The 15,967-nt window shown below is 34.4% G+C and overlaps 2 pseudogenes; one reads left to right on the forward strand and one right to left on the reverse strand.

Moving 5' to 3' along the window:
• The first annotated feature begins 259 nt into the window (after nt 1-259).
• LOC128210850 (uncharacterized) lies at nt 260-1,478 on the forward strand (annotated as a pseudogene).
• Nucleotides 1,479-2,327: 849 nt separating this feature from the next.
• LOC128210851 (uncharacterized) lies at nt 2,328-5,600 on the reverse strand (annotated as a pseudogene).
• Between the last annotated feature and the right edge of the window lie 10,367 nt (nt 5,601-15,967).

The following is a 15,967-nucleotide window of genomic DNA, read 5'->3' on the forward strand; positions in this document are numbered from 1 at the left end:
ATATCACAATCATAATGTGCTCTTTAGTAGTTTCAGTATGATTAAAATAAATAGACTACAGTTACTAAACTGCAACAAGGTCTGTAATTGTTATTTGAAATTATATTTATACATTTTCTTTATTTATTTATTTTTATCCAGACGTAAAAAACGCAAGGTGGAAGAGGCTGTGGAACCAGAAATTGACGTTCCTGATACAGCCACTGGCAGCAACCATGACCATAGCTACATAAAGCAGCCATTGTCAGAAATGGATGATATGGAAGGCTCTACAGCGTGTTCAAGATCTGGTACATTTTTTAGTATTCATACAAAAATTACAGACTCAAAAAAGAACGCGGTCAATCCAGAGATCAAACCCAAGATCCCCTCGCAATACAGATGCTCTTACAAACTGAGCTAACCGACCTCAATAAGTTTCATACTCTCTGACCAGTACTATGTCCTGAACCATTTGAACATACATGAAGACAAACTTATTTTTGCTGAATATATTATTTCATGTGAAATGTCACAACAAAATTCAAAGATCAATCCCTGCATCATTTTACTTGTATGTTGCCCTTTACTTTGTCCACCATTTACAAGTATATTTTAATAAATTTGTTTTATACAGAATGTTCCAATTTGTAATTAATATTCGTTTTTCTTATTTCTTGCCATTCCAGGGGCATCTTGGACAAAAAACATTTTACTCCCAGGTGTCATAGGCAGTTTTAGTTACTTTTGTCATACAAAATGTTTCAGTTCCACAGCTGGAGGAGCAGGTTGCAGAGTTAGAGAATGAAATCAAAACTCTTAAACTGTCGAAACCAAGGCTGACGCTGCAAGATATAATTCATGATACAGATAAAGTAAGTTTGTTCAGTGACATATTAATTTTATTTAATCAAGTTAACATCTAAAGTAATATTTTCACGACTGAAAATGGAAAATGTTTGTGTTGACAATATGAATTAAGATTGATATACAACAGTCGCATGGAATTAACTGACAGTATTGTTTCACTGTTTTGCAGATGCTGTTGTACACGTCATTCCCAACAGATGTTTTTCAAGTGCTGGCGAGCATGGTTCAGAGGATGGCCCCATTCAACTATTATGCTGGCTGGACAGTCACATGCTTTAGCATTCAGGATCAACTTCTGATGGCTTTGATGAAACTAAGGTTGAATTGTAAGGGCCTAGATTTAGCTGTCCGGTTCAATACCAGCAGGGCAACTGTGTCTGTTGGCAGTAGGAATTCCAAGCCAGCTGAAATGCAAAGGCTCCATGCCAAAATCATTTGAAGATTTCACCTCTGCTAGAATCGCTATGGATGCTACAGAAATCATACAAGATGTGCCATCATATGAACAGTCAGTCGCTGTCTTACAGCAGCTACAAAAGCAGACACACTGTGAAGGCTGTAACCTGTGTTGCTCCAAATGGTGCACTTGTTTACAGTTCAGATTTATACCCAGGTTCCACATCCGATGATGCAATTGTCGAACATTGTCATGTTCTAGACCAGCTTCAGCCTGGAGATCTAATTCTAGCAGACAAAGGAATTAATATATTTGATAAACTTCCAGCTGGTGTTTCATTAAATATTCCACCATTTTTATCCAGTAAAGGACATTTTACTAAGGAAGAGGCTGAATTGTGTTTCAAAATAGGAAGAAGTAGAATCCATGTTGAAAGAGCAAACGAAAAAATAACAAATTATGATATTTTAAATCATATTCCTGCTCAGTATAGACATTTGTCAACCAAAATATTTCAACTATGTTGCTGTTTGGTTAACCTTCAGGCACCATTATTGAAGGAAATTGCTGATAAATATGAGATTTTGGAGTGAAACACATTAAACAACTAAATGAAAAGATCTTTCTTTTATTTCAGTTTGTGTCCTGTGCATGATAATCAAACACCACCTGTATGAAATTTAAAAAAAACGGTATTATATTTATGACAAACAAATATAACACACCAAATTTCTGTGCATAAGGTCAAGTTAAAAACGAGAAAAAGGTCAATTGTGCATACGCCATGTGATCCGGCTTTTTTGTACAAAAAGAGTTTCTGTAATGATCGCAGGACTTCCCTTTTGTTTAAAATATTTGATTCAATTAACAATTTTTCAAACTTTAAAATAGTTTTCAAAGATGACAGAAATCTGTTAAAGCAGTGTTTGATAGTTAACATTGAATGTGATACACACTACTCAATCTCTTATCTTTTATAATGGCAGTGTCGAACTCTGACAATGGTCCATTTTCAGTGTCAGCTATTACATTAGTACATTCATCATTTTCATGAAGAAAATAAACTCAATAAAGTATGTCTTCATTTAAGAGATGGTAAAAATGTCAACATGTAAAAATCAATCATAGAAGACATATTAATTGCCCAAAAATTGTCTTTTAATATTCTAACAACTTGCATGTCTTTCGTTGTCCAAACAACCAAATCACAACACTGAGTGCCAGTAATATGAAGCTGTCCCTGAATTTGGTGCCAGTAGTCATGTGAGCGTTTCAAGCACATCCTGCCATCTGGAGATAGGTCTGGAAAAAAAAACAGTCGTCTTTTGATCATGTCTTATGAACAAAAAATGCTTGTTTCATTTTCATTTAAAATGATCACTTAAAGCTGCACTCTCACAGACTGACAGTTTTGACCTCTATTTTGGTCTCAGAATCAGCTGATTTTGGAATCAATGCCTTCAATTCAGTCATAAGAGGTAACTCAATATAGAACAGATCTCAATTGGTTGGAAAACTGCCGAAAATTTCATTTCTCTTCGAGCAATTTTAACGCTTTTAGCCATAGTACATCAATTTTGAAAACTTAAATATGAAAACTGCGATCAACTCTTTTGGCAGCAGTCTTACATCACTCGCTTCCTGGCATTTATGCAAAAATTGGCACATTCCAAGACAAAACTAAAATAATTCAAAAAATCAATCTGTGACAGAGCAGCTTTAAGTTAAATAAATAATAGTAGTTGATAGTTAACTGAAACATAATGGTATAAGCAACCAGCATCAACATCTTCCATCAAGCGATAAGATAAATCAAGTTAACAGTTTGTGATATGTGTTTACAGTTTATGTCCACCTTTTTCTGTGTCAACAATCCAGAGATAAAATTATTATTTTTCACTTATATTGAAAACCATCTTATAGAATAAAATGAGTGAAAATACCTAGGTAGAAGTCTTTCTTTGAATGGCATGCCTCCGTAATAGTCATGTCCTTGGCCGAGAAAGGGCACTTCACCTCGATGATGTCTGGTGACATTACTGGCTGTTCCTTGTCTTGGAGGTGAACACGGCCACAATAATCTCCTTGAACAAACCCGTCAGGTGAAGCCCCAAGGATGCCTGATTCATGATGCCAAATGCCTGTACAATATTAGATACACATAAACAGTCATCAGCTACAATATGGTTTAACGACACTGGTCAATTAATGAATGTACCCATACTGGGGCTCAAATCACAAACCTCTTGATAACAAGGTTGATGCATTACACAGAGAGCTAAATCTCTACTTGTTTATTTATCAGCAAACTACAAATATTAAACTTCAATACTTTACAATCAAACTGTCTCGGCAATAATACATAGACTAGTGATTCTTGAATATAGCAAGCACCATTTACAGTATTATAATCATTTTCATCTCAATACAAATGTAATATACATGAAAGTCAATGAAAAGTGGTGGGAACTTAAAATGTGTACATTGAAATGAGCTTTGTAACACAGATGAAGATGAATCCAATTTTGAAATTAAATATTCATATCACATTATCATTTGTGCATTGTGTAATATATTAACATGCAGTAACTGGTTGATGTCAGTAGGTACCAAATCACATTAAGATGTACAAAACTTTATGGTACCTTACAGCATTAAGCATTTTCAATAATAAGTATCATTGGATATTTTTCATGAATCAGAAAAAAAGACATTTAAAATATTTACCAGTTTGTACCAATGTCATCCCTCCAGTTCTGCAATATGCATCTAACCCATTTTTCTCATGAGTTATTCCCCACTGGATAGGCGCCCTCTTTCGAAGACAGAACAAGTGATCGCCTAAAATATGTGCGTGGATCTTGTGATGAAAGGTACCCTGGGCTTACTAACACATCTTCAATCAGTGGTAATGGAAGTTGTGGCGGCTTGGGTTCCTCCAACAGAATCCAGTGTAAAGCTACAAGTAGATAGTAAATAATAAATTTCATTAATTAAAGGAAAATTGCAAAAGTTAACTATTACATAAATAACATGCATACAATGCACAATCGTGTGAATAGGTTTACATCATTATTTTACAAGATCCTTGTTTATCAATATTAATTTAATTATTATACTAAACATTATTATTTTGTCATTTGCAATTTCAGAATTTGTCATTTGCAATTTCAGAAAATTTTATCAAAGTTCAGACCAAATATTTTGAATGCAGAACATTTTTTATCAGTAGAAACAAATGAAAATATGGTAAATAACAAAAATTGACAACGTCAATGAACAGACATATTATTCAATCCCAACTGTACAACAGTAACAAAAATCAACATTTAACTCCAACAATTTCGCAACCTGTGAAACGCCCTAACTGCCCTAGGCAGTTATATAGAAATGATCTGTCGTCTGCTGTGACAGTCCTCTTAAGAGCCCTGGATAAAAATATTTTTCAACAGACATCGATACAGACTTCCAGCTTTTACCAGACCAAAGATTTGTTTTGTCAACTTGGTTCTTTGCTGTTGTAAATTAGGCAAGTTTTTACCGGTCATGCTCAAATCATACCAAACATGACTGATGGGTCAGGCAGTATCTGCAAATCGTGGTATTTAACCTTAATTGTTCTAGTTAATCAATAAAATGTATGTTAGCATTTCATATTAATAATGTTATTATAATATTTTTACCTGTACTCTTGTTGCCTTGGGGGATATAAGTCAGTCATTGTAACTGTAGTCTTTGGAGGTGATGACTTTGGATGTTTGAGCCAACTGCATTTTATATGTGTTTTGCTAGCTCTCTTGTACCTGCAAACAAATGTACAAATGATGACCACATTTGAACAACATTTAAGAAGCAGTTATTTTACTATTGAAGACATATTGTTGTACTTCAAAATGATAAATCACTGCTATGATTTCCATTCAACAGTAAAAATGTATTTTTAGTCTCAATTAGTAATGTTCATATAGCCTTAGAGTAAAATAATCTGTATTTGTCCCAGATATAGCAAATAATAATATCATTAAAAGTTAAGAGCTTTTTACGTGTACATATGGATATTTCGGATAAAAATTTAATTATATTCAAAATATATATCACAACTGGACAAAAGTGATTAAAATATTTACCCAAACAACAAGACTGTGTGTCACATTTATTTTCTTTGTATTTTAAAATCTTTAACCAGTACCAACCTATGGTATAATATTTCTCACTTGAAAGTCAGTTCACACCAATTCACCACATATAAAATCAGTCTGTGCATTTATTTTTACAACTAACATTCGTTTATAAAAATGAAGATGAACTCGTTCTAATGCATTTCCCCTTACGAAACCCCAGACCTCACGTCCATAGTTTAAAATTGGAGTAATTGCTTTAAGTGCTTGGCCCGCTATACATTTTTGTGCTTCAAAAAATGACCCCCAAGTGGTAAAAACAATACCTAAATATGTAGAATTACTAACGATATCAATAATTTCAGCTTTATAATAAAACACTGTATTTCTTGGTAAGCAACCTCCTTTCCTAAAAATCATTACTTTACTTTACCTGACATTACCAACAAGTTTCCAACGATAACAATAAGATTCCCGTGTATTCAAACTGAATTAAATTTCCTCAATACGTTTTGCAAAAATAACTATGTTGTCTGCGTATAACATAAGAAACATTTTAAAAACATCAACCTCTTAACCCTCTAAGCCAATTGAGTTAAAAGAAACTTCTATGTCATTTAAAACATGCTAAATAAAACCGAGACCAACATTCACCTTGACGAACCCCTAACACACAATCAAATTGATCACTTAACTCATTACATTGTTTCACCCTTTATTTTATAGACAAGGACATTGGTCTAATGATGTCAAATATGTTACTTCTAATTCCTAGTTGTATCAATTTAATCCACAAGTTCTCTCTAACAACAACATCAAAAGCTTTAGAAAAATCAATAAAAACACAATATTATTGTTCAACTTCATTCAAAATATGTGTAATTAAACCATGCAACACAAAAACATTATCAATCGTACTCATATTCGCCCATATTCCAGCTTACGCTTCTATATAACCCCCATATTCTTCTGCCCAAATTGGCAATCTATTATTTAATATTCGTGTAAAAAGTTTACCTAGAGTGCTTAACAATGTTATTCCCCGAGTTTTCTCATCATTTATAGAGCCCCTTTTATGTAATGATATTACATATATTGTGAGGGTCTACAAACCCTCTGACCAGCTACCTGGAAAACATCCTATATCAGAAATTCAAAGGGTGCAATAATATCTTTAGAATTTATAAAAAAATAACAATAAATCAAGACATGAGCTTTTATTAGATTTTAATTAGCTAATAGCTTTTCCAATATCATTCAATGTAAAATGGGTATTTAGTTCATCGTACAAAATAGTCAGTTCATCATTTTCATACCTACATATAAACTCTAACACATCTTTGGCAGGTATAAAATATTAATCGTTTGGGGTTTTAAGACATTTAAAATATTGTTTGAAAATAGTTAACGGTTATTTACAGTGTTTAATACCTTTCTTTAACAAAGTCCAATACTGCTTAGCATTTTATGTCGTGATTGAGTTAATCTCAACGTTTGCGATCTATCGAGATTTATACAAAGATCGAGCATGTACCATATTAATTCTATTTTCGTCTGTTTTATCATGTCGATATGTATTTAACAAATTGTAAAATGTTCGCCTGTTATTAAAACATTCCTCAGTAAAACACTTATTAATACCATACGGCACTGTATTATCAGTCTAAAAATCACGTAATTTTCGCCTTAGAGTTGGCGAGGCGTATTATCAAATATTTTGCAATATTTATCAACACAACAATCTATATCATTTGAATAATTGGCATTCCTAACACATTCATTGAAATCATCCAACACACGAATATACACGTGGTATATTATCAATAAATGGCTGTTTATATGCAGTATCCTAAATACATGTATATTTATATTGAACATGCTGCGTGTTATCCTTAGTTTTGACGCCTGTGCGCTTACTTATGAATGAGAAAGAAAATTCAATTAAAACAATGGGCAGATAAAATATTTGGATCACAGACATTAAAAAAAAAATGAATGTTTGGCGTTTGAGACCTTACATTTTTTCTCTGTAAAACCATTGGCTTAAAGTCGCACTAAAAATATAAGATATGTACAAGACCAACTTCAGCACTTTTGATTCCCTGACTCTCGGATATGTGAAGTATATGTTTAACATAGTGACCTGTTAAATATATAGAGGATATGTTGTTGAATTCAGCGTTAGATCGTATATGCATGTTCTACTACATATATATTTAATTTTTCAAGACAAGGGAAGCAAATCTTTCAAAAGATGGAAAAGGTAATCCCGATTTGTCTGCAGTGAAATGATTTCACTCGAGCCAGAGTGATATTATAAAGTTAGTATTCACCAATATATTTCATTCCTTCACCGATATGCATGAAATAAAGAGCGAACTTTTGTTTTTGCCCTGTAATTACCACCACAACAACATCGTCGTTGTTATCGATTAAATCCTAATTCTCTTCCATTCATTGTTTTACAGGGATATTATCTGTTTTATATATTCTTGTGTAGAAATCCTTGAACGCACGGTTTACATACGTGGTATATGGATGATGTCTATAAAACATCCGAAAGAAGGCGAAAATGTCACGCCTACTAATGAACATAGTTTAGTTAGGGCCCCCCTTCTACCTCAACTATTGCATGGTTTCTAGACTTTAAGCAAAGTATTATTATTTAATACAGCGTTCTCGGTTGTTCATGAACAGTAATGATACAACTGTCAAGTCATTGTTACTTTAGGTTTATTTAAGTTACATTAAGTTAAATTAAGTTACAACGAATTTCACAGTTATTACAACAATAAATAAATCACATTCGTAAGCACGATCTTAAGCGAAATAGTGGACCTAAACGGTATGGGAAACAGGAGAACAGGGAAGAACCTGGTGGAAACCAGCGAAACTATTGTGTGCCAAGTTTCAGAATCGAACCAAGGACGCCATGGTGATAGGGGAGTGTTCTAACCAGAATCCTGACCGCCAATGCTTCCTCGTACTGGCTAGGGCAGTATGCTTTCTTCAAGAACCATTTTGTCGTATTAAGTGATTAAACCCTTATTTCAACGTTTTAAATATTATACAGTGTGGTGGAAGATAAAAGAACGGATATATCTCGGTGAATCTAAGAGTATGTTATGTCTCAATGCCATCTTGTTAAGCTATAGTTATCCTTTCTTTATGCTATATTTTTACCGTATTTATGCTATATTTTACCGTAATTATGCTATATTTATACTATATTTATGCATTATTTATGCTATAATTTACTGTTTTATGCTATATCTATGATATTTACAATAACGGAACGGACAAACAAGATCTTTCATTTACATATTGTACGTTATACTAAGGTGCGTGGTTATACGTATACATAAATGAGGGTACTTTTTGAAATGTTATATTGCAAAAATATCACACAATTATGATGAAAAACAATTAAACTGTTATGCATTCATTAAGGCGAGCGTTTTTAAAACGATCATTTGGGCGTTTTCCATATTGAACCAAGCGTTCGCCGAGAACGTCTGCCATACTCGCAAACGCTCATTGATCTCGTTCGCTTTGCAAACAAAGATGGCGGAATGGAAAATTTGTTTTTGTTGCTAGTCAATATAGTTAGTGTTTCAAAGCAATTAAGGCTTATTAATAAAAAGTGTTATGTGCACGAAAAATGTGTTGTTGTTCTTTTTTAAATTTGTTTCATGTTTCATGCCGTCTTTAATTTTCAAAAATTCACTGATACCTGTTTTGTTTATCGCTGAATAAAATTCCGAATCATCATTTCCGAAAATAACCATTGTTCATTATAAAAAAATCGTTTTAAATTTTCAAAAATTAATTTGAAATAATATTTGATTCAATTGCTGTAGCTGATATACAATATGGCGACCTTAATGGAGAGCGAAACAGACATTTAACTGTAAATTATGTCATGGTTGTTGTGATGGAAATGGAAGAATGAGATTATGTTCTTTCTAAAAAAAAATGAAGATAGTATAGCTGATATTCTATCATAACTGTTAAGATTGACAAATAAACCATTTAATGGTAAAAGTAAAACTGTTTTCTTAAAAAGATAAGATGCAATTTAATGAAATATAACCTCAGCACACCTGTGTCAATGTTGTCATATATGTTACTATCGTATTGACTTTAGGATTGTATTCATACATAATTCTCGCGACCTTGTATGTAGAAATACAATATTTATTTCTATACATGTTTTTTATTTCAAATTGTATTATGTTATACATTTTGAGGGGCTTGTGGGAGGAGGGTGTGTGTTTGGCGGCAACGTAATACTGAAGATGGGGCAACGGGGAGCAGAGAGGCAATAGAAAATAAAGTAATGAATTTATCCACTCAATGAATATAAAATTTTATTACCTCCATCGAGTACCGATCAGTTATTTACATGTGTCACTGAAAACTCTCCTTATGGCTCCACAACTCTGATGTTTGTTATATGATGCCAAATAACAATAAACTAGGAACAAGCTTTTGCTTGTTGGTCCCGCATCATGCAAAAGTGTTTGACTGTTGTTTTGTTTAACCCTTGTTAATTCAGTCAAAACCTTATACCACACGAAACATGATCATTGAATCAGATAAATAACAAAACAAATATATTGGATTTAAATATGATAAAGGACAATGCTTAACAATAATAGAGATTTTACAGAATTTGGAACTAGCCAGAAATACGGATTTTCTGAATCTCTCTTCTTAATATTTTTACAGGAGTTGTATCTGAACAATTTGTTTCATTTAATAACTAAATATGAATAGTCGTTGACGTTGTATGCATTATACTTTTCATCTTTATTTGAACGTGTCTGTTATTGGGCGGCAAAAACTGTTTTTCAGTGTCATTAATTGTATTGTTTGGAGCAAAACAATAGGGGAATATGTATTGGGTTCAAATTATTTTCTGACGAGGTTTTCTTTTCTTAGATTTGACCTAATGACTTAGGTTTTGACATGAGTTTACCCATATTCATAATTGTTCAAGACAATATGCAGACAAGTAGTCTGACCAAATTTCATAACAATTATTTTACCTGTGTTTCTAGAGGCATTAACAAAAAGTTATTGAATGTATATGCTGAGCGATTGCTCTATTACAAAGTGAAAATAGAAACTTGCGAGACTTAAAATATTGTTTTTAGTTAGTCTAAGTGCACCTTTCTTGTACCTATTTTAGCTATTTTTCGTTGATTTCTTTAATTGTTTGAACATAGAACAATAGGTCGTATAATGCCTATGTTAGTGCACTAACCATCGAAAATAAAAGAAATCAACGAAAAAAAGCTAAACACAGGTAAAATAACTGAGAGAAGCGTACACGTGTGGCCTCCGGGTAGGAGTGTTAATATTGCGAGAAAAGTGTTATTACTTCCTTACATGGTTAAAATATCCCCCAAAACACCAAAATCTCTTCGAACACCGCGATTTTATTACGCATCACACATTTCTGTCACTTAGAATTCGGAAAACACATAATCAGTTATAACAGAGTCAACATACTTCGCGTGTAAAATCGTTCGGGGAGCGGCGCGAACGAAAACCATCGCATTAGAGGAGAGCCAAATTCATAGTTATTTTCCATTACCCGTTTCAAATCAATTTATCCCGATATGTTGGTGTTTTTTTTAGTTTGTTGTGTTTGTTAATCTTGATCGTTCAAGTCCTGCCTTTGTGACCGTGTGACTGTTGGTAATACAAGGACCATATGTAACTTAAACAGTAAGTAAACCGACATTCTTACTACCCTTATAATCAGATGACATTCAGTATATGTCCTTTGTAAGATGTTGACAACAGAAATTACAGAAATAACTTACTGACAATATCAATCGCTTTTGGCTCAACGATCAAGCTCAGATACATAGTCAAGAAGAACAACACTACGGGTTCACCATTCTTTTTGGGCACTTTTATGACTTGGAATTGAACATTTTTATACAAAATGTATTTTGATTCAATAAACGAAAGAAAAAAGAATATGAAAATAGAGCATATGTCTTAATTTTATTATGCGAATCCCTGCTCACAATCTGCGGTTACATACCTTTAATTATAATAAAATACTATTCACATTGATATATGTAATATACGTACAATATTATACCCTCGTTAGACCTATGGTGTTGTATCACTTCGAGCTGCGTGCGTAGAGTACATATGAAGTATGTAGACGTTGTATCCAGCAACTAGACGTAATAAAATTCAACTGATCAACCGACTTTTATAGTATTTCGTTAACCCCATTCATTCAAAGTAATATAAAATAATAACAAAAGTTTTTCTTAGCAAAATGCTTTAATCCCGATAGCACACGTCCTATTTCCTTTTAGTAGTGTTGCTGAAGTTGATTAGCTCAAACGCCTAAGACCACAAGGTAAACATGGCCTTAAAAGTGGGCAATATTACTGGTGTTTAGGTTTTAAAGTGAGGGTATGCACTATTTTAGAAATTAAACAGATGTAAAATCAGTCCGTTTATATGCGGCAAATACAGGCCACTGATGTATGTACAATTTTGTATATCCATGTCGTTCTAATTTGAACTGGAAGGGCTCTCTCATGTGTTGGTCTTTTGTTTGAAGCCCGAGCAGTCAGTATATGGAGTGGATAAATCTCTGGTTCACAGACATAAAACCCATTGAAACATGATGTAGCCGTACAGTGAACTTCCTTAATGAATCTTGGGAAATGCAGGGCCCCGAGGTCGCGCCAATGGGTAGAACTTTCGCAAGACCAGTCGGAAGGAGTTGGATAGCTTAGTGCATCCGATTTGTTAGTGGTAAGCAAAGGAGGAAGGTAAGCAACACCCGCAGGATTCTAACCCAGGGTGTCAGGAACAGTGGAAGAAGACTAGAGACACACAGTAGGATTCTTACACAGGTCGTCTGGAACATTGAAGGAAGACGAGAAACACACTGATTCTAATACAGGTCGTCTGCAACTGTAGTGGAATACAACAGACCCACAACATGATTCTAACCAAGGTCGTCTACATCTGTAGTTAAAGATTATAGCAAAAAGCAGGATTCTTCCCTACGTCGTTGCATCTGTAGTGGAAGAAGAGAGAAACATAGCAGGATTCGTATCGTGGTCGTCTGCAACTGAAATGAAAGACCAGAGAAACATAGCAGGATTCTAATAAGGTCGTTTGCTACTGTTGTGAAAGACGAGAGAGACACACACAGCAGGGCTCTAACCAAAATCGTGTTCGACTGAAGTGGAAGAGGAGAAAAACTGTAGATTCTTACCCACGTCGATTGCAACTGTAGTGGAATGCGAGAGACACACTGCAATTTTTTTACCCTGGACGTCTGGAGACACACAGCAGGATTCTAACACAGGTCTTCTGCAACAGAGGTCGAAACATAGTATAATTCTAACACACGTAGTTTTTGACTGTAGTTGAATGCGAGAGAAACACTGCAGGATTCTTAACCAGATCAACTGTTATCGTATCAGGGGACGAGATACATACAGTAAGATTCTTACCCAGGTCGCTTGAAATTTTATTGGAAAACAATTGAAACACAGCAGGATTCTTAACCAGGTCGTCTGGAGACCCACAACAGGATTCTAAAATAGGCAACCTGCAACTGTAATGGAAGACAAAAGAAATACAAACGGATTCTAACCCAGGTCGTCTGCAACTGTATTGGAAGAAGAGTGAAACACATTGTATTCTTATCCAGGTCGTCTACAAATGTTGTGGCGGGCGAGGGACTTACAGTAGAATTCTAACCAAGGTCGTCTGGAACTGAAGTGGAAGAAGGACGTTAGTGGAAGATGAGGGAAACACAGTAGGAGGTCGTCTGCTACTGGTATGGATTACGAGAGACACACAGTAAGATTCTAACCTACGTCATCTAGAACTGTAGTGGATGACAGAGAAATACAGTAGAATTTAAACCCAGGTCGTGAGCAAGTGTAGTCGAAGTCAAGAGATACAGCAGGATTCTAATCAAAGTCCTCGGTAACTGTAGTGGAAGACAAGAGACACACATTATCTAACCCAGCTCGTCTGCAACTGTAATGGAAGACGAAAAAACCACAGCAGTTTTCTAACCAAGGTCGTCTGGAGACACACAGCAGTATTCTTACACAGGTCGTCGGCAACAGTAGTGGAAGACGAGAGACACAACAAGGTTCTAACTTATGTCGTCTGCAACTGTAGTGGAAGACAAGGGAAACACAGCAGGATTCAAACCGAGCTTGTCTGGATTTAAAGTGGAAAGAGGAAGACAAGAGAAACAACAACAGGATTCTGACCCAGGTCGTCTGGATCTTAAGTGGAAGATAAGAGAAACACAGGAGGGTTATAGCCTAAGTCGTCTAAATTTGAAGTGGTGGAAGACAAGAGAAACGCGGCTGGGTTCGGTAGCCATACATAGATATCGATCAATTAAAATGTAATATATAGACAAGATCAATTATTTCCCACGTAGACATTTTGGATGACATTTATTATATGTATCAAATACGGAATGTTCAAAGGTTTTCCTGAAAGTTCTCTCTCAATGTTTAAAATTAACTAAAATAGGATTTGTTTTATAAGAAGATTGGATGGTATGTAAGAGTTTATTTTGAGTTACAAGCTTGTGATAGGAAAGACAATCCTCGTGCGCTAAAAAAAAACAAAAGTAGAATCGTAGAGTGAAGTTTCAAATGTCCAATTCATGTTATAACTGTTGCGAAATTGCTGTTTAATTGTTAAATTTATAAATTTGGCGAAAAACATACTTTAACAATATATTTAAAGGAATCCTAATTTATGTTTAGGAGGTGAGATTTCACATTAAATGTGTTTGATTCCGCTGTCAAAGTGGTCAAAACGGACATAGGGCAATTTACTTACATTCCTAAATTCTTCACCATGTGTTGATATTAAAAACATGTTAAGTAATTATTGAATATCAAAAAAGTGTGTATCAGCTGCTAAATCACTTTTAGAGACATTGGCTTGTTGAATGTACAAGGACAATTTTGGATTTGACAGTCTTATCCAGCTTGATTATGTGCAATTCACAAATCGGTAAATGCTTATATTCATCAGTTATAAACGCGTGTATGATATTATACCACATGTATTGAATTCAATTTGTTTCTGTATCATCCTTAATGCATTTTCGAAGACCGAAATACTAAGTATAGATCTAGTTTTCAAAAGATATTCGAATATGTTAAACGATTTACTTCAGGATTTACAGGTCACGGTATTCTAGATTCAGTTTATGTAACCAGTAAATGGAACAATCCATTAAATGTTGGGTTTGAATGTACTTTGTAGAGGTTCACTTTAAATAGGTGCTGATGTATTTTCTAATGTCATCGTGATAATGTTAAATATAGTTGAGATAAGTTTAAGAGAAGAACATTTACGCTCAATATGTTATAAGAATTTTCTTGTGAGCAGGGCCATTGAAACGATTCGACGCGGTTTATGAAAACGTCAGCAACCACCTGACTTTGAATTATATAATAATAACGTGCCGCAAATAGGAAGTTTTAGTAGAAGGTAGTTTTTTGAAATATCATATTAAATATAATATTCTATTTATGACTATTTGTAAACTAAATTAAAACGAATTGGTATGGAAAAAGGGAAAATCTGCGCAGCAAATGATGAATTTTAAATCTAGTTATAAATGAAATAGAAAACGAATTAGAACTTGGACTAAATGCCATATTCTAAGTATGCAACAACAGTGGTGTTTTTGTACGTTCGCTTAAAACTAAAACTTTCAACTGCGTGGTATTCATCGCAGAAGTCAACATTTGCTCGTGCGTCTTGAAACCCCAACAAATAAGTTCCGTAGTAGTATTGAAACATGACGGCTATACTTTTGTATGGAGTTATCATGCATTTAAATAGTTAATACTTTCGAATTTAAAATTTCATATTTCTAAATATATACACCAGCTGGACACGTCTGTATATTACTGCAATTTGTCTATTTCATTTAAGTTATTTACTCGACGCATGCATTGGCCAATAGGTTTGCATGCAACATTCTTCATAAGAGTGCTAATGGTCAACAAGTAACACCATCCCAAGCCCGCAACAAACCGGACTCCAAAAGGGATTAAGTTGTTTGACCATGTCCGATAAATAACTTGCTATGCTATAGACAAAGGCGTATGCTAACATGTCTTAGGCGGTTTCAAGTTTGTGGAGTTTTGTGCTGGTGTTCCACGTTGCTTGTGTGTGATTATTTTGTGTTCTATGTCTTTGGCGTTTACCCTATACCATCAAACGGGGTTTATGTTTAAACTTTTCCTACTGAGCTTGTGTCTGTAGTTTTTCACAAAACAATATCAATCAGAAAGCCGCCTTTGACACAGTGAGTCACTCTGAATTACTTACTAAATTAGGTTAACTTGGCTATAAATGTAAGCCTCTAAGGGCCCACAAGTCCATAAATAAACCACTCCAGTGTACAGTACGTGTTTGCCAAGACCTTTTGTCAGATACATTCGACGTAGTACGTGGCGCGCGTCAAGAGGGAGTCAAGAGTGCTTACTACCTTGTTTATCTCGATGATGTATTGCAAGTCTTAGAAATAAGTAAGCATGGCTCCCGACTGATGTCT

This window comes from Mya arenaria, chromosome 12, assembly GCF_026914265.1.
Source record: "Mya arenaria isolate MELC-2E11 chromosome 12, ASM2691426v1".
In the NCBI taxonomy this organism is placed as follows: Eukaryota; Metazoa; Mollusca; class Bivalvia; order Myida; family Myidae; genus Mya; species Mya arenaria.